Here is a 20,653-nt window from a genome sequence, read left to right as displayed (position 1 = left end):
CCATGGAGAAGAAATAAAAACGTTGAGATTCGCTGATGACATTGTAATTCTGTCAGAGACAGCAAAGGACTTGGAAGAGATGTTGAATGGAATGGACAGTGTCTTGAAAGGAGGATATAAGATGAACATCAACAAAAGCAAAACGAGGATAATGGAATGCTGGAATGTAGTAGAATTAAGTCGGGTGATGCTGAGGGAATGAGGGAATTAGATTAGGAAATGAGACACTTAAAGTAGTAAAGGAGTTTTGCTATTTGGGGAGCAACATAACTGATGGTGGCCGAAGTAGAGGATATAAAAAGTAGACTGGCAATAGCAAGGAAAGCGTTTCTGAAGAAGAGAAATTTGTTAACATTGAGTATAGATTTAAGTGTCAGGAAGTCATTTCTGAAAGCCACCTATGGAAGTGAAACATGGACGATAAATATTTTGGACAAGAAGGAATAGAAGCTTTCAAAATGTGGTGCTACAGAAGAATGCTGAATATTAGATGGGTAGATCATATAACTAATGAGGAGGTATTGAATAGAGTTGGGGAGAAGAGGAGTTTGTGGCACAACTTGACAAGAAGAAGACCCAGTTGGTAGGACATGTTCTGAGGCATCAAGGGATCACAAATTTAGCATTGGAGGCAGCGTGGAGGATAAAAATCATAGAGGGAGACCAGAAGATGAATACACTAAGCAGATTCAGAAGGATGTAGGTTGCAGTATGTATGGGGGGATGAAGAAGCTTGCACAGGATAGAGTAGCATGGAGAGCTGCATCAAACCAGTCTCAGGACTGAAGACAACAACAACAACAACAACAACAACAACAACTCTACCAATGCACTGCCATTCTGTACCTTGTGTACGCAATACCACTGCCACCTGTGTATGTACATCTTACTGTCTAATGATTTTTGTCACCTCATTCTATCTGCCACAGTAAAATTCTCTCTGAGTATTATGGAATATGGTGCAATTGTCAATGACATTTGGGTTTTAGACATGACAGTTTGCAGTGATTAAGCTTAAAACCACTAGTCAAACTGTATTTGAACATGGTGCTCAAATGTTGACATCAAAAAGTACAGGTCAGATAGATAAAGATTATACAGGAAAAGAACTGTCTCGCAGAATCATAAATAATGAAGTGATACAGAGCTTTGAGAAAAATTTTGGGAAGAATGTTGGGGAGAAATTTATTAAGCAGACAGTCTAGACGAAAATTTATCTCTTTCTTAAACCAACTCCTTCTTTTAAGTCTTATTGTGCCCAAAACACTCAAGAGTAAAACTGAACAGAAGCTCGGATAGGTAATGGATTACTCCTGGGAATAAAGTACCATATCTTAGCAAAAGAAGACAAGCTGTCGTCAAGAGTTGAAACTCCATTTCTATTACTGCTCTAAAGTCTTCCTGTTTGTTATGAAAAATGTAAAACACATGCACTATGCTAAAAAAAATCATTAATAATGCAGAAAGAATAACCAAAGGCTCATTCTCAATTCTTAACCACATTCTGACAGGTATCAACCAAATATGTTTTGAGGTAGCTGTTCAGATCCTTGAATATGAGACCATTTTGGTCAAACTGCAAACTTAAAAACTGCAAAGAAAAAACCAAAAATGTTTAGTTACAGAAGTGTGTATTCTATACTAAAAAAGATGTGAATTCATAGTGCATATGACCAGACAGACATCTAAGCAAAAGCAGAGCTCTGCATTCTGGCCCTCATGGGTCAATCGGGATCAACCACCCACCATGGTGTCATTGGATCTGGTATGGAAGCATGTGGGGCATGTACAAAAAAGGGTGGGAGCTCAGCTGAGAAAATTATGTAAAGACTTTAGTGGAAAAAACTATCAGATGGGAAACATATAGGTGGTCCAGGTCATCTTACAAAAAGTGAAGTTGTTTCTTTGACTCAGTATTATAGACCAGCAAAAGGAGAAATGTAGGAGATTTGGAGAACATGAGACGAGCTGTTTGGGCATCATGATTTCACAGAGAGCCAACAGATGAAACCCCACAGCATGGTTTGTGTCCAGAAGGGGAAGATTAATGGTGCAAGTACTGGATAAGCAATGCTGCAGGCATAAAATGAACCCACAAGCATCCCTTACCATTTGCTGTAATGGAGGCAATTAGGCCTATATATAGAGACTTGGCAAATAAAAATGTACTTAGGAAATGTATGCATGGTCTCTCTCAGAATGGAAATGAAAGTTTCAACAGCTGTATATGGGAGAGAACACCCAAAACTGTATTTGTTGAGCTCACATTGATGAAGACTGGTGTAATGGCTGCAATAATAACATTCAATGATGGTGCAATTTCAAGGATCAATGTTATGAAGAAATTGAACATACAGACAGGAAGGAATATGGCTTCAGCTCTAACTGCTATTGATAAGTGGCAGGTAACCGAAACAGACAGCTGCGGAAGCTGCTACCAAGGAGTCAAGCATAAAGAAAAGAATGAAGAGAAAGAGTATGGAGGATAAGGAAACAGGAGGAAACTGGAGTATGCAGCTAGAATGTTCTTAATGAGCATAGTGGTATGTTAATGAATCTGTAAATCTTCTTTTCAAATTTACCGAAAACTTTAATTTTCATCATTCAGGTACACTTCTCACTTAAATAACTGAAGATAAACTTCCAAAAATTGGTACAGGCATTGAGAATGACCTCCTCTACTTCCCTTGCCTACTATTTCCTGAAAAATTTATAACATGCTGATAAGGCCAGTGATATTTTAGCTACATTTTTAAATATTTTTGTTGTAGTAAAATAAATTACTTGTCTTTTTCACAGATCAGCATCAGGGAAGGAAACTGGAGGCATAAGACACTTATATGAATGTTGTGTGTACTCTGACTCTTTTTCCAAGCTATGCAGTCAGTGGTTCCAAAGAAAATGGAACAGCAGTGAAATAGTGTTCCGTTTTTATACTATTATACATATTGTTGTCAGTACAAAAATATAATAAATGAATCAATGATTTGTTGGGAAATGCTTTGACTAATGACCCTAATTGTGTGTAAGAATTTTGAGCTATCTATCATTTAAAGATCAGTTGCACTAGGAGGATGAAGATAATGCTAAAAATGCAGCCCATTCAGGGGCATGTTAAAACTGATATTTTACAGTTGATTTACGGCAAAATTTGAGGAAATGAAGACAGATAACAATACAAAATTTAGAGTAATTAGTGATCAGTTAACTGAAGTAAAAATGGATAACAATAGCAAATTTAGTGCAGTTAATGATCAGTTAAGTGAAATGAGCTGAAATGAGCATGTGGCATTGTTGGCCGGGAGGCCCCTATTCGAAGAAGTGTGGCTACCAAGTGCAAGTCTCATTTCATTCAATGCCACATTGGGCAACTTGCGTACTGGTGATGAGGATGAAAAGCTGATGAAGGCAACACAACACCCAGTCCATAAGCGAAGAAAGTATGGTCTTTTCCGAATGTAATTCTGAAAAAAAAAGAAAAAAAAAGCGATTCTAATAGCTGCAGTCCAAAATTTCTGTTACTCAAGCCTTTTGCGTTATTGTAGAGATATTTCCATAGCAACTTGCAGGGGTGGTTCTAGAAGTCAGTCAAGAGGGTAGGCTAAAGGCCGGGGGGGTGGAAGGGGGGGGGGGGGAGAAGGAGGAGGTCCGGGGGAATGGAATATCGCTTAACAAAAGGAGAGCTGAGGACCTCCACTGACAAATTGGTAAAATTTGGTGTTGCTTGAAGTAGTTTTTGGTAACTGTTTTAGGGTTCAGGGTAAAAACATGTCCACAGAATGTATGTGTCAGGGAAAATAATAACCAGATGTCAGTGATTTTGAAGTTTTTGTCTGGGATGAGCAATTTAAGTGTTGGTAGACATGTCCGGCATATTTAGCTTTCTTCATTATTGTAAGTGGTACTCGTACATTAATATACATCCAGTGTATATTAATAAATAATAAGAAGGGAAAAATATATTAAAAACAAAGATTCCAAGACTGAAAGAAACTTCCACATGGGAAAAATATATTAAAAATAAAGATTCCAAGACTTACCAAGCGGGAAAGCACCGGTGTCTACTCCAGTCCTGTAACCTGGAAGGTGTACATGATCAAAGGCAGAGCCACGTGTGAAAGCACCCACATGATTTACCAACTGACCTGCCTACATTGTGACGCTTTCTATGTGGGAATGACCAGCAACAAACTGTCCATTCGCATGAATGGACACAGGCAGACAGTGTTTGTTGGTAATGAGGATCATCCTGTGGCTAAACATGCCTTGGTGCACGGCCAGCACACCTTGGCACACTGTTACACCGTCCAAGTTATCTGGATACTTCCCACCAACACCAACCTATCCAAACTCCGGAGATGGGAACTTGCCCTTCAATATATCCTCTCTTCTCGTTATGCACCAGTCCTCAATCTCCGCTAATTTCAAGTTACCGCCACTCATACCTCACCTGTCACTCAACATCATCTTTGCCTCCACACATCCGCCTCGACTTACATCTCTGCCCATACTCTTTGCCTTTAAATATGTCTGCTTGTGTCTGTGTATGTATGGATGGATGTGTGTGTGTGTGTGTGTGTGTGTGCGCGAGTATATATCTATCCTTTTTTCCCCCTAAGGTAAGTCTTTCCGCTCCCGGGATTGGAATGACTCCTTACCCTCTCCCTTAAAACCCACATCCTTTCGTCTTTCCCTCTCCTTCCCTCTTTCCTGAAGAAGCAACCGTTGGTTGCAAAAGCTAGAAATTTTGTGTATGTGTTCGTGTGTTATTTTATTGTGCCTGTCTACCGGCGCTTTCCCGCATGGTAAGTCTTGGAATCTTTGTTTCGAAAGAAACTTCCACATGGGAAAAATATATTAAAACAAAGATTCCAAGACTTACCAAGCGGGAAAGCGCCGGTAGATAGGCAAAATAAATAAAACGCACAAACATACACACAGAATTTCGAGCTTTCGAAACCGGCAACTGCTTCGTCAGGAAAGAGGGAAGGAAAAGGAAAGATGAAAGGATGTGGGTTTTAAGGGGGAGGGTAAGGAGTCATTCCAATCCTGGGAGTGGAAAGACTTACCTTAGGGGCAAAAAAGGATAGGTATATACTCGCGCACACACACACACACACACACACACACACACACACACACACACACACACACACTCACATATCCATCCATACATACACAGACACAAGCAGACATATTTAAAGGCAAAATATATATCTCTGCCCAAATTCTTTGCCTTTACATATGTCTGCTTGTGTATGTATATGTGCGGATGGATATGTGTGTGTGCACAAGTGTATACCTGTCATTTTTCCCCCCTAAGGTAAGTCTTTCTGCTCCCAGGATTGGAATGACTCCTTACCCTCTCCCTTAAAACCCACATCCATTCGTCTTTCCCTCTCCTTACCTCTTTCCTGATGAAGCAACCAATGGTTGGGAAAGCTTGACTTTTGTGTGTGTGTTTGTGTTTGTGTTTGTTTGTGTGTCTATCAACATACCAACGGTTTCGTTTGGTAAGTTACATCATCTTTATATTAGTAAATAATAAGACACCCATCTTAAGTTAAATGATATTTATTGGCTTAGATAGTAAGCTACTTGTCAATATTATTCTTTTGTTAAAATGTGTTTGAAATACATTGAAACCCATATTGCTACATAAATATAAAAAAAGTGCTTGAATCTGTTGAAGTAATTTATTCACTGGTTTCTGAAGGCATTTTATCCAATGAAATATGATACTCCATTGGAGGGGGGGAGGGCTGTGGCCCCCATAGCCCCCCTTTCCCCCATTTGCCACCGCCCCTAGCAACTTTCATTTCCTAACAAATATTTCTTAATATCCAACAGAGAAGAATTTAGCTGAAATTTATTTTTTACTGTAATGGAATATTTTCTTCAAAATGTTCATCCCGTATCACTAAGTTCCAAAATCCAATCTTCACTGAGTCACTGAGGATGTACAGCATATATTATTACCACCAACTTTCAGTTTGCGTAATGATCATCATTCAAACATAAGGGAAATAAGAGCTCATACTGAGGCATTCAGACAGTCGTTTTTCCCTCGCGAAATCCACGAGTGGAACAGAGAGGGGGAAATATGACTTTGGTGCGAATTGTGCCCTCCACCACACACCGCTTCATGGTTAGCGGAGTATATATGTAGATGTAGATGTAGATATTGCACTCCCATAGGAGTTAGATTACTGGAAACACTAAAACTCGTATTTTTTAAATTTCTAAACGAGAAGTCAAGTACCATTTGTCATAGACATAGCCTTAAAAATCCTTTAGTAGTTGTTTAGTAATCATTTATTTTCAAAAAAAAAACTTTCACCCACTACTTTATCCCCTTGATGTGTGAATTTCCAAAAATGCTCAAACATGTTCTTTTTTTTCTTTTCTGACTGAGAAACCAAATACCAGTTTTCATAGTTCTAGCTTCAAATTTATTTTAATTTTATTTTATTTGGTATGCATATTCCATGGATCTGTACATGTGAGTTATTCGTCTGGATGTGGAATGTGTCAATACAATTGTACAAATACAATTAATGCTACAGAATAGTAATATAATACAATGGCATATATATTAATAAGTATCACTTTTTCTCATTTACAAGCTGTCATTTAACTAGTATAGAAATTCACACTATAACTACAACATTAACATAATATTGTATCATCCATCTAATAACTAAGAGACTAAATACATCTATTATTAATGGAGTGCACTATTTCTGGAAAAGAATTCATCTACGGAATACAGTGGATGGTCAATAGGTTTTTTTTTTTTAATGTGCCTTTGAATAGTGTTTCATTTTCTCTCATACATTTAATATAATTAGGCAGTGCAATAAAAGTCTTTACAGCAGCATACTTTACTCCCTTCTGTACAAGTGATAAATTTTTCAGTTCAACATGTAGATCATCTTTACCTCTAGTATTGTAGTTATGGTATGAACAATTTGTTTCATACTGAGCATAGTCTTTATTAACAACATTCATCAGAGAATGTATTTACTGACATGTTGTAGTCAGTATACCTAACTGTGTGAAAAGTTTTCTAAATGAGGTTCATGGAGGAACCCCAAACATGATTCTGACTGCTCTCTTCTGAGCAGTTAAGATTTTCTTTTGAGGTTGGTGAATTACCCCAGAAGATTATTCCATAACTCATTAATGAGTGAAAGTATCCAAAGTAAGCTGATTTTAAAATGTTGATGTCTCCAAAATGAGTAATGATTGTTAAAGCAAAAGTTGCTGATGAAAGCCTTTTTAGAGTAAGAGACACATGCAGTTCCCAGTTGAGCCTATTGTCAATGTGAACCCCTAGGAATTTAGTGGAGTGAACCTGCTCTAGTTCCTGGTTGTCATGAGCAATTACTGCATTTCTGGAGTTTTATTTTTTGTGTGGAACTGCATAAAATTAGTTTTTTTAATGTTATCTGAAAGAGAATTAATTGAAAACCAAGCTGTAATTTCTCTGAGTATATCATTAACATCAGTCTCCAGATCAGCAGTAGACTTACTATCTACCACAATGCTTGTATCATCAGCAAACATTGTGAATTCACAATTTTTACTAATGGACAGGGGTAAATCATTAACATATATCAAAAACAGCAAGGCTCCAAGGACAGATCCCTGGGGAACTCCATGCTGTATTTTGCCCTGTTCAGAATCCACCAGATTATAAGATCCCTTGTTGCAGCCATTTAGAACTACCTTTTGTTTCCTGTCTTCAAGATATGATTTTAGCCAGTTACCTATAGGCCCTTTCATTCCTTAATGGTAGGCCTTCTCCAAGAGTATCTTGTGGTTTACACAATAAAAGGCCTTGGAAAGATTGCAGAAGACACTAACTGGTTACTTCTTACTATTAATAGACTCCAAGACATCGTTTGTGAGTGAGTATATGGCACACTCTGTGGAAACCCCTTTTTGAAAACCGAACTGTCTATGGCTAATAATATTAAGTTGATCAAGATGTGTCACAATCCTGTTATACACTGCCTTTTCAAGAACCTTTGAAAACGTTCTTAAGATAGAGACAGGACAATAATTTTTGACATCTGTAGCATTGCCAGACTTGAAAAGAGGTCTCACAATGGCGTATTTCATTCTATCTGGAACAACTCCCTCATAAAGTAATGTGTTGCAAATGTGAGCAAGTACTACACTTACATCATTACTGCAGGCTTTCAACAATTTACTAGAGATGTTATCTATACCTGAAGATCCTTTACTTTTCAATAAGTGAATTATATTTTTTTATTTCATCAACAGTTATGACTGGTACATTTATATCACTAAAACTTTGTGGGAGGTTATGTTTCAGAATATCTGCAGCTTCCCTTACATCAACACTGCAACCTGTTTGAGAAGTGACAGTTAGAAAGTGGTTGTTAAATGTGTCTCCTAACTGTTTACTGTCAGTTATTACCAAATCGTTAATTTTTAGGACAGCAGTTTTTACATCGTCAGATGGTGCAGTACCTGTTTCCCTCTTTATTACATTCGAAATCATTCCGATTTTATTATTTGAACAATTAATTTCAGATTCTATGCACATACTTTTAGATTTTTTAAAATTCCCATCATTGCAACATACTTTTGAAAAGCTTTTCATGTCCTATTTCACCCCCTTAGGACTGCCATTCTGGACAGTCGCTTCTTAAATGATCCTACAGTAAAGATCCAGACATTCTCTAAATTTCAGGTTTGTAACCTTAGCGCTTTGGGCAGGGCAATGATGATCCAGGCAGTCATTCAGTCAGTTAGAAAATTTCCTTTTATGTACAGAGATTTTGCACAGTTTGCAAGTACAATAAGGGTTCATATCAAATATTTCTACATCTAAATTGCCTGTATTACTTATTAAAACACACCAGCTCATTTACTGGCATTACTCAATTAACTTGTATGTTAATAAGTGACTATAGTTCAATCTTTGTACCACACATTAAATACAGAAAATTATTGTTGCAAAAACAACCACTTGAACATGCCTACAGGTCTAACTTACAGCTTAAAAGACACAATGAATTGCCAATGTTACTCTCACACCTAAAACTCATCACTAATACCGTACCTAAATTCCTGTGACACTTTTCAATCACAATGGAGCTTCAAATTTAATGTTTCTGCACCTAAAGTGTCTGTATAACTTATTAAAATACACACATCTCACTTATTGGCAACATTAAATTCATATAGAGCATTTCAGAAAATCTATCTTAAATCTAAAATACACCAATAATTAGCAAAGTAAACAAATTCCAACATCACAAAAAGCAGTTCACAATACATCTTGGAATGTATTTAGCATAGCTATATGACCAGAATGCCTACAACCAGCATGGTAATAAACGTTGTCATCTTCTACTCTTATATAGTGGATAATTGTATTCCCTCTGCAATTTATCTTATAATGTTGCTGCCTTATTAAAGTAAGCATGACAGAGAGAGGAAATAATTTATAATTGGGAGATGGAGGTTTAAATTATCCGGCTTCTTTCCTGTAAATTATTTGAATGTTTATTTGAATATTGTATACCCTGGGAGAAACTCAAGTCTCACATTGTTTACCTCTATAGGGAGGAAATGTATTGTTGCTAGCAGAGACTGGATAAACTTGACAGGCAATAGGGTAAGACTGTGATAAGCATTGTAGTTTTTGTTGAGGTGTTGTGATCAAATATTGTTCCACCATTCGCCAAAGTTGGCCACCATATTAATTCTCTTTCTACCAGTCACATCAAGCAAAGTTCTGGCCTAGCTGTTATTTGAAATGTATCCATTACAATGGTTGACAGTTGGATTCCTTTTAGAAGGAATTGTTTTGGCTTCATCTAATGACTGCTTCTCAGCTTTTTCTTGAGAATGGCTGGATGTTGCTTCATCGTCGCAGACTGACTGGAAATTTTATTCTGTAAATTGTCCAGTATTTGGCGAAGTTTGAATGTTCCCAAGACTTGATGTCTAATAGTATATCTTGACATTCTGTGATCAATCGCATGGAGGAAGCTTTTGAAGACACTGCTTTTTGCATGCTAGAGAGAGGTTAAATTTTGCACCAAAGTCCAAGCGTTTCCCAGTGATTGATTTAATTAGTTCTGTTGAACAGGCTGTTTTTAAACTATCTCCTGATGCTGCAGATGAGGCTGGATGGGAGGCATATCATACGTTGGTGGGAGCACGTCCCCCCTCCTCCCTGAGAGTAATATAATAGAAACTGAGAGGGCTGTTTTACGTTGACTTAAGAGTTGATCTGGCTGTTGTTGTTTTACCTGTGGACAAGGGCAATGCTACAGTTGTTTTGGGCAAGCAGGATTATGTTCAAAAGATGCAGTGTTTTTACTGTCTGATACAGCATATCACAGGATCAGTACTGACCCCACAAAAAGTGCTGAGAGAAAGACTATGTCTTCTTAGGAAAAGTTCCTTGTCGCAGAAGACTGTTAAGAGTCTTAATTTTTATTGCGCTGTTCTGCCTAGGTTATATGGGACTCTGAAGGTCCACAATGAAGAGGTTCCTCTTAGACCAATTACGAGTAACATTGGTGCCCTGACGTATCATGTTGCAAAACACGTTGCTACTCGAGCCCACTAGAAGGTTGGTGTGAACATCACATTAAGAACTCCATGAATTTCTTACTTCAGTTGAAGGACATACATCTGACTGACCCCGATGTTCTAGTAAGTTTTGTTGTGGTCTCTCTTCACTCGCATTCTGCTGTCTGATTCCTTATAGTTGATTGAGTGTTGAATTAACGAACCTGTTTTGACATTTGTTGACTTCCAGTTACTTGTTATTCAGTAACTAGTACTATGAGAAGACAGATGGAGTTGCAATAGAAAATCTGTTGTCACCTACTATTGCCAATTTGTTTATGGAAAACATTGAGGAATGTGTCTTGGAGTCTGAACCTTTGAAACATGGGCGTTTTTGCAGATATCTAGATGATACTTTTGTTCGCATTAATGATGGAATCTCAAAAAATCATTTAATAATTTGTGCCACAGCCAGGACTTTTTTTTATTTAATCTCATTTTGTTCATTGTATCTGCTCGGGGCAGATGTCGCAAGACACCCACTTCAGTTCGTCGTTGATCCATTCATCATCATCATTTAAGACTGATTATGCCTTTCAGCGTTCAGTCTGGAGCATAGCCCCCTTATAAAATTCCTCCATGATCCCCTATTCAGTGCTAACATTGGTGCCTCTTCTGATGTTAAACCTATTACTTCAAAATCATTCTTAACCGAGTCCAGGTACCTTCTCCTTGGTCTGCCCCGACTCCTCCTACCCTCTACTGCTGAAACCATGAGTCTCTTGGGTAACCTTGCTTCTCCCATGCGTGTAACATGACCCCACCATCTAAGACTTTTCATCCTGACTGCTACATCTATAGAGTTCATTCCCAGTTTTTCTTTGATTTCCTCATTGTGGACACCCTCCTGCAATTGTTCCCATCTACTAGTACCTACAATCATCCTAGCTACTTTCGTATCCATAACCTCAACCTTTTTGATAAGGTAACCTGAATCCACCCAGCTTTCGCTCCCATACAACAAAATTGGTCGAACGATTGAACGGTGCACAGATAACTTAGTCTTGGTACTGACTTCCTTCTTGCAGAAGAGAGTAGATCGTAGCTGTGCGCTCACTGCATTAGCTTTGCTACACCTCGCTTCCAGTTCTTTCACTATGTTGCCATCCTGTGAGAATATGCAATCTAAGTACTTGAAACCGTCCACCTGTTCGAACTTTGTTCCTCTATTTGGCACTCAATCCGTTTATATTTCTTTCCCACTGACATTACTTTCGTTTTGGAGATGCTGATCTTCATACCATAGTCCTTACATTTCTGATCTAGCACTGAAATATTACTTTGCAAACTTTCAATCGAATCTGCCATCACAACTAAGTCGTCCGCATAGGCAAGGCTACTTATTTTGTGTTCACATATCTTGATCTCACCCAGCCAGTCTATTGTTTTCAACATATGATCCATAAATAATATGAACAACAGTGGAGACAGGTTGCAGCATTGTCTTAGCCCTGAAACTACTCTGAACCATGAACTCAATTTACCGTCAACTCTAACTACTGCCTGACTATCCATGTAAAGACCTTTAATTGCTTGCAAAAGTTTGCTTCCTATTCCATAATCTCCTAGGAACCCGGTCATATGCCTTTTCTAGATCTATAAAGCATAGATACAATTCCCTGTTCCACTCATAACACTTTTCCATTATTTGCCGTAAGCTAAAGATCTGGTCCTGACAACCTCTAAGAGGCCTAAACCCACACTGATTTTCATCCAATTGGTGCTCAACTGACACTCGCACTTTCCTTTCAACAATACCTGAGAAGATTTTACCCACAACACTGATTAAAGAGATACCTCTGTAGTTGTTACAATCTTTTCTGTTTCCATGTTTAAAGATTGGTGTGATTACTGCTTTTGTCCAGTCTGATGGAACCTGTCCCAACTCCCAGGCCATTTCAGTTATCCTGTGTAGCCATTTAAGACCTGACGTTCCACTGTATTTGATGAGTTCTGACTTAATTTCATCCACCCCAGCTGCTTTATTGCACTGCAATCTATTGACCATTTTCTCCACTTCCTCAAATGTGATCCTATTTCCATCATCATTCCTATCCCATTCTACCTCGAACTCTGAAACACTGCTGATCGTATTTTCACCTACATTGAGCAACTCTTCAAAATATTCCCTCTATCTACCCAAGGCATCCACAGGATTCACCAGCAGTTTTCCTGGCCTTTCCAAAATACTTGTCATTTCCTTCTTACCTCCCTTTCGAAGACTGCTAATTACACTCCAAAATGGTTTTCCAGCAGCTTGACCCATATTCTCCAACCTGTTTCCAAAGTCTTCGCAAGATTTCTTCTTGGATTCTGCAATTATCTGTTTGGGTTTGTTTCTTTCTTCAACATAACTTTCTCTGTCTACCTGAGTTCTAGTATGTAGCCATTTTTGATACGCCTTCTTTTTCCTTTTACAGGCTTCCTTGACTGTGTCATTCCGCCAAGCTGTTTGCTTCATCTTACTTTTACACACTACTGTTCCAAGACATTCTTTAGCCACTTCTAGTACCGTGTCCCTGTACCTTGTCCATTCCTTTTTCAATTACTGTAATTGACTAAATTCAACTAACTGGTACCTTTCTGAGATCGCTGTTATGCACTTGTGCCTGATTTCCTTATCCTGAAGTTCCTCCACTCTTATCCTCCTACATATAGACCTGACCTCCTGCACTTTCGGCCTCACAATCTCAATTTCGCTGCAGATTTAATAATGATCAGTGTCATCAAAGAATCCCCTGAATACACGTGTGTCCCTCACTGCCTTCCTGAATTCCTGATCTGTTATTATATAGTCAATGACAGATCTGGTTCCCCTGCCTTCCCAAGTATACCGGTGAATGTTCTTATGTTTAAAAAAGGAGTTTGTGATTACTAAACCCATACTGGCACAGAAATCCAATAGTTGTTTCCCGTTCCTGTTGGCCTCCATATCCTCTCCAAATTTACCCATAACCTTTTCATACCCTTCTGTTCGATTTCCAATCCTGGCATTAAAATCACCCATGAGCAGAACACTGTTCTTGTCCTTTACTCTAACAACTACATCACTGAGTGCCTCATAAAAACTATCCATCTTATCTTGATCTGTCCCTTCACAATGCGAATTTACTGACACAATCCTAATTTTCTTGCTAGACACTGTCAAATCTATCCACATCAGTCGTTCGTTTACATACCTTACTGCAACTACACTGGGTTCCATTTCTTTCCTGATGTAAAGCCCTACGCCCCATTGTGCAATTCCTGCTTTGCTCCTGACAGGTAGACCTTGTATTCTCCCACTTCCTCTTCTTTCTCACCCCTTACCCGAATGTCACTAACAGCTAAAACGTCCAGGCCCATCTTACTTGCAGCTTCTGCCAGCTCTACCTTCTTCCCAGAGTAGCCCCCATTGATTGACATGCCAGTTACAGGAAACCTACACTCTGTCTATGTGCTGATAGTTGTCACCAGCCAGTTAAGCATGAAGAGGTACTTCATACATAGGTTCACTGGGCCCATGTCATCTTGGTCCCTAGGAGTTTGTTAGCTGAATTAACCTACATTGAGGTCACCTTTTGTCAGAATGCTTATAGTGAAAGACAAATTGGATGTGTATTGTGCTATTGAGCAACCATGCACTGGATGAGTGGTGATAATACTGAGGTAGCACTAAAGCATATGACCTCTTTGTATTATACAGGAAGCATGTCCAACAAAACTGGTCGTATTTTTCGGAAATTTGATGTGAAATACGTTTTTCAACAATCATTTAAGATTAGGATCCTCTTGGGTTCCACAAAGCATGATCTTGGTTTGCATAAGATTGGTGTCCACTCTATCTTGCAGTTTTGGCAGGTCATATATTAGTCAGACTATTAGGACTGTGGAGGGTGTATGTACTGATCATAAGCGTTACACACCCTTACAGCAGCTCAGCAAATCTGCTATTTGATAACATTGCCTTGGCACTGGTCATCTTGTGCACCAACCGAGGTGGCGCAGTGGTTAAAACACTGGACTTGCATTCGGGAAGATGTGGTTCAATCCCACATCTGGCCATCCACATTTAGGTTCTCCGTGATTTCCCTAAATTGCTCCAGGCAAATGCCAGGATGGTTCCTTTGAAAGTGAGAAGATGTTGTTTGGTGACTGGTATCTTCTTTCTACAACACAACTGCACTCATGTATTAACAGGGTTCTTTATTTACTTAAACATCTGCCATCTGGCTTTCACATTAGCCTCACTGTTGGTGAAGTGCAAGTCCCGCTATGCGATGAATGACAGACGCTAAACTACAATGCGAGTTAGTGCACCAGTGACTGAGTGCCTGTGCTAGTGACTGAGACTGACTGATTGACTGAGGCAGAGCCTGAGACTGTAACTAACTGAAACTTCTGGTCAGCAGTCTAAATACTTGTGGTCGAGAGGGCGTTAATGGCGTGTTTCTTGTGAGTCTGTCTATGGCCTCTCCCCTGATAGTCTTGCTTGATCCAGCGCCTACTATCGACCTTCTTGCTATATCTTTGCTGACCGGTGTGCTGGAGACAGCGCACGTCAGCACATTCATCCCCCCTGAAATTCCACTCCGTGACATGGAGGGAGGATACGAACGGTAATGGGCAGGGTGGCAGGACATTGGACATACAGGTGAGTGAGGAGCCGTGACTGTGTAGGACGGCATACTCCCTGCCATCTGGCTTCCGAGGCAACAGGAACATCCTCCAGCAAACTGCTGCCAAGGCACATCTACATTTACATCTACATGACTACTCTGCAATTCACATTTAAGTGCTTGGCAGAGGGTTCATCGAATCACAATCATACTATCTCTCTACCATTCCACTCCCGAACAGCGCGCGGGAAAAACGAACACCTAAACCTTTTTGTTCGAGCTCTGATTTCTCTTATTTTATTTTGATGATCGTTCCTACCTATGTTGGTTGGGCTCAACAAAATATTTTCGCATTCGGAAGAGAAAGTTGGTGACTGAAATTTTGTAAAAAGGTCTCGCCGCGACGAAAAACGTCTTTGCTGTAATGACTTCCATCCCAACTCGTTTATCATATCTGCCACACTCTCTCCCCAGTTACGTGATAATACAAAACGAGCTGCCCTTTTTTGCACCCTTTCGATGTTCTCCGTCAATCCCACCTGGTAAGGATCCCACACCGCGCAGCAATATTCTAACGAGTGTAGTGTAAGGTGTCTCTTTAGTGGACTTGTTGCATCTTCTAAGTGTCCTGCCAATGAAACGCAACCTTTGGCTCGCCTTCCCCACAATATTATCTATGTGGTCCTTCCAACTGAAGTTGTTTGTAATTTTAACACCCAGGTCCTTAGTTGAATTGACAGCCTTGGGAATTGTAATATTTATCGAGTAATCGAATTCCAACGGATTTCTTTTGGAACTCATGTGGATCACCTCACACTTTTCGTTATTTAACGTCAACTGCCACCTGCCACACCATACAGCAATCTTTTCTAAATCGCTTAGCACATGTCTAGGCCTAGGGCGATGACTGCGACGGCGATGGCAATGGTGGACAGCATATCCAGGTCCATCAGGTTGGTGAGTGGGGACTACACAGGCAAGGGCGCATCATCCATCCACTCCTCCTGTGGTGCCCTGGTGGCACCAGCTGGCAGCTGCGAAGGTTGTGTGGTCCCTTGAGGCCTTGAATCAGGGGGAAGAAAAGAAGCAATATCAAAGGACAAATGACACATACGAATTTGGTTCTGGTGGTGACGCTGCAAACCATCTGGACCTGCAATTAGGCACATGAAACAAAAAAATGATTCAACTGGCTCTGAGCACTATGGGACTTAACATCTTAGGTCACCAGTCCCCTAGAACTTAGAACTACTTAAACCTAACTAACCTAAGGACATCACACAACACCCAGCCGTCACGAGGCAGAGAAAATCCCTGACCCCGCCGGGAATCGAACCTGGGAATCCGGGCGTGGGTGTCGAGAACGCTACCGGCACATAAAACAGCCAGTGTGTTTTTGGATCACGTCTCTTTCCCAACGCCCATAGTTGCCGCAATCCCTGAAAAAGAAAATCGCATAGTGCAAAGCAATATTTGGAGTCCATTGGTGGCACCAGATGCTGCAGTGGATGTAGCAAGTGTAGCAACTTCCAATGGCAGTGACCATGCAGAAATTCCGCTGTTGATGGTCAGTCTCGTGGTGGGAGTGATAGGAGGCGAGAAAGAGTTGGAGCGCTTGTTCCCATGTGTGGGTGGTGTGGGGCTTGGCCATCTGTTGCTTAAAAGTGCATATGAAGAGTTCTGCTTCTCCATTGGACTGGGGCTGAAATGGAGCACTTGTTAGATGATGAGTGTCTTTTTGTTCACAAAACTGTTCAAAATCACGTGAAGTGAACTGTGGTCCATTGTCTGATACAAGTACTTCTGGCAAACCTTCGATGACAACGCTTGAATGGTGCTAAATGATGCGGTAGAACCCATAGGCACTGCAAATAGGAACTTGCTAAATATTCCGCCACTATCAGCCAACTAGTGTTCCAAAATCGTCCTGCAAAGTCTATGTGCATTTGTTGCCATGGTGATTGAGTCTTAGGCCAAGCTGCGAATGTCGTTGGTTCAGCAGATTGATTTTCTGTGCATGCATGACTGTGTGATGTCATCTGTTCAATGTGGTGTCCGTGCCTTGCCAAGTACAGTGTCGTCTGGCTGACTGTTTAGTGCTAACAATTCCCCAATGTCCGTGGTGGAGTAATCACAACATATCCTTTTGCAATTCTTTGGGAATAAGCGCATGCTATTGTCCACTGTAATTCTGAATTAGAATCAGATTGTAATGTTATGCCAATGTGCAAAATATCAGTGCACAACTGTGTTCTGAATACTGTTCAATCAACAAGGCCAAGACATGCGAATGTAATCAACAACATCTAGAGATCTGGATCTGCTTTCATAGCCTGTGCAATTTGTCTGTAGTGCAATGGAAAAGTTTCCAGCAATTCAGAGTCCTGAACATCGATATGGCAACAAGATGTGGCAGGTGCATCAAAACCAGAGTCTGGGCCAAACTAGAATGAGAGTTAGTGCGCCAGAGACTGAGGGACTGTGCTAGTGACTGACAGACTGTGGACTGACTGAGCCCTCTGGTCAACGGCGGCTATCTAAATACTTGCGTTTGGGAGGGCATTGGTGGTGTGTTGCCTGCGAGTCTGTCTTTGGCCACTTTCCTGATAGGCACTCTTGATCCGTCGCCTACCATTGATCTTCTTGTTACATCTTTGACGACCGGTGTGATGGAGACAGCTTACTCTGCCACAGAAGATAGTTATTCAATAGCTGAAATTTAGATCTCCAATAAAAATAAAGATTGCATTTTAAACTGATTGCTGAATTCTGCTCCCTTCTTTGAAATATACTACAGTCGCTGGGGACAACCGATGAAATCAAACTTCGTCAAAATTCTGTCTAGCTGGGCATCTGCAACATACTAAAACCATAAGAACCTTAGGTTGAGGCTTGCTAATACCATCAAGCATATCATATTTAATAATCTGTGTACTGCAATGAAAGTGACACCAAGGTTCAACAGTAAGTTTAGGAGCAAAAAAAATTTAAAGCCAAAGCGAAAATGTGAGGCTGTAATTATGAGAAGTGAAATTAGGCAGTTGTTCATAAGAAGAAATCGATTGGTTATGAGTTGTATATATTACACTTCAAGCTAGCAGATCTTGTAACTCCTTAAATCTTTGATTTGGTGTTTGGTGTTATAAGAAACAATGTTGACAAAATAGGTAATGAAACAAGATTTATATGTGATAGGTAAAGTTTAAAGTTAATGGGTCAGACTTCAGGTTTAAACACAGATGATGAACAGAAGTTTAGTTCTTATTCGAGAATGGTACATATGACAAACATTAAGTTTAATAAATAGGATGAAGTTATCTTAAGCAAAGGTTTTGAATATATTTTGAGTATTAAGATAAGCGGTAAAACCAATAAAGGTACTGTAGTGATGTAAAATATGGTATTCACATTTTAAAGATTTCAAAGATTAAGAAAGTAGGATTGCAATGGCTGTAATCAAAATTATTAACAGTGATTGTAATAGATCCTCTGTAATAATAGTACCAGTAATGATAAAGCAAGAACAGATAGGGTCAACAGCAAAGTAATGATAAGATGGCAGTGTTACTAAGATGGGCCAAGTAACTCAGTGGTCACAGTGGGGGAAGCTGAATATAGAACTAAGAATAAAAAGTATTTCGACGAAAATAGTATTAAAAGGATTGATAAGGACCTAACCTCCAAAGCACAAAAAAACTGAGTGAAAAGCTGCTTATAGAGAACTATTTACACCTAGAGAAATACGGCAAAGGTAATGAAACCATGCATACCTACACCCAGGACACAGCTTAATATCCATAAGGAAAATACGCCTATGAGACCGATCATTGATAGAAGAGGTGGTCCTTTCAGTAAAGTTGCCAAGAAAGCCTCAGTTTTTTTCAAGAAACATTTTCATTACAGTACAGTATTCAGTCAAAATTTAGTTGTGATTTGGCCAATAAAATTTGTAAAACACTAGTATCAGCAGGCATGACATTTGTGTTCTTGGACATAGCAAGTTTATACACTAGTACACCAGGTAAAAGGTTTATTAGAAAGAAGCTAAATGACCAGAACAGGCTTTATAGATATGAAATTAATGAGTTCATCGACTTGTTATCGCCAATTCTGACGTATACCACATTAAATTTAATGATGAAATATACCTCTAAAACAATGGACATAGTGTGGGAAGCTACATTTCTGGTCTGCAAGCGATTTTTTAATCAGCTACCTTGAAATGAGTTTTTCATTGAAAATCCTATCAAAGATAGTATTTTACTTCGGATATGTTGATGATACACTTTTGTTAGAGGAAGATAATGATGGTGTTATTAATGGAATCATCTCTAAGTTCAATGATTTATACAATAAAATCAAATCTACAAGTGAAGTGGAAATCAATGGTTCCATTAATTTTTTAGGTGAGGAATGAAGATGGAAAACATTATTTTGGGATCTTCAGGAACAATATTTACACTGATACTATCATAAATTATCATTCAAACCATCCAAGCCAGAACAAAAAGACTTTTTTTCAGTTTTGCTATTATCTGCCTATTCAAGCTCCCAGATTTACAATCTGAGCGATAAATAGAGCCAGATTCCCCTACACTCATCGCTAAAGCGAATCAATATACTCTACATAATATAAATAAAATTTATAGGAAAATTGGAGCTAAATACAAAAAAGATGCAAGAACTGGTGCTAGCAATAAATTGGAAGACAGCAACAATAGATACATTTGTTTGCCATACTACAGCAAAACTAGTATAAGAGTAGCATCAGTTTTTAGGAATCATTGTTTCATTCTCAACTACAATAACCTTGGACATATTTTAATTAATTCTGTTGTCAGAAGAAGTATTTATCACTGATCAAGTATCTATAAAACTATGTGTTCAGACTCTGACGCCTGTTCTGTGAGGAAGACAGGAAGAACACTAGAAGTTAGGTTTAGTGAACATGTGGCACTAGATAGACGTGGTATAGTTGAAAAATATAACTTCACTGCCCACCTAATTGAGAGTGGAGATAATATTCCGTCCTTGCAGTCATGTGTGAAATTGTTTCATAGAGCGGAAAAAGGCAGATTAAATGACCTCTTTCAGAAAATCGAGATTTTTTACCATCATCCACCTGCTCAATGAGCAATTGTTCACGAGGCGCATCCATTTTTGGGAGCTTTTCGATGGCCACCCTCTTTGGGCCAAAAGACATGACGACCCAGAAGTAAAGTAGCATGGCTAACAGTTCTTGTCCTTATACGACAACACTTAGCAATTCACCACGTGAGAACAAAAAAAAAAAAAAAGGAATTACTATCTGTGGTTGTTGGTCTTCTTCTAATCTTTTGCTGCTCTCTTGGCTGTTAACGTTTTTAGTGTCAATTTCACCCAATGCATTTCAGTTCATCTACTAGTAGTTAAAGTATAAACGAAACTGTATATAT

The sequence above is a fragment of the Schistocerca gregaria genome, chromosome 2 (genome assembly GCF_023897955.1).
Source record: "Schistocerca gregaria isolate iqSchGreg1 chromosome 2, iqSchGreg1.2, whole genome shotgun sequence".
Taxonomy (NCBI): Eukaryota; Metazoa; Arthropoda; class Insecta; order Orthoptera; family Acrididae; genus Schistocerca; species Schistocerca gregaria.
Note: the sequence above shows the minus strand (reverse complement) of the source record.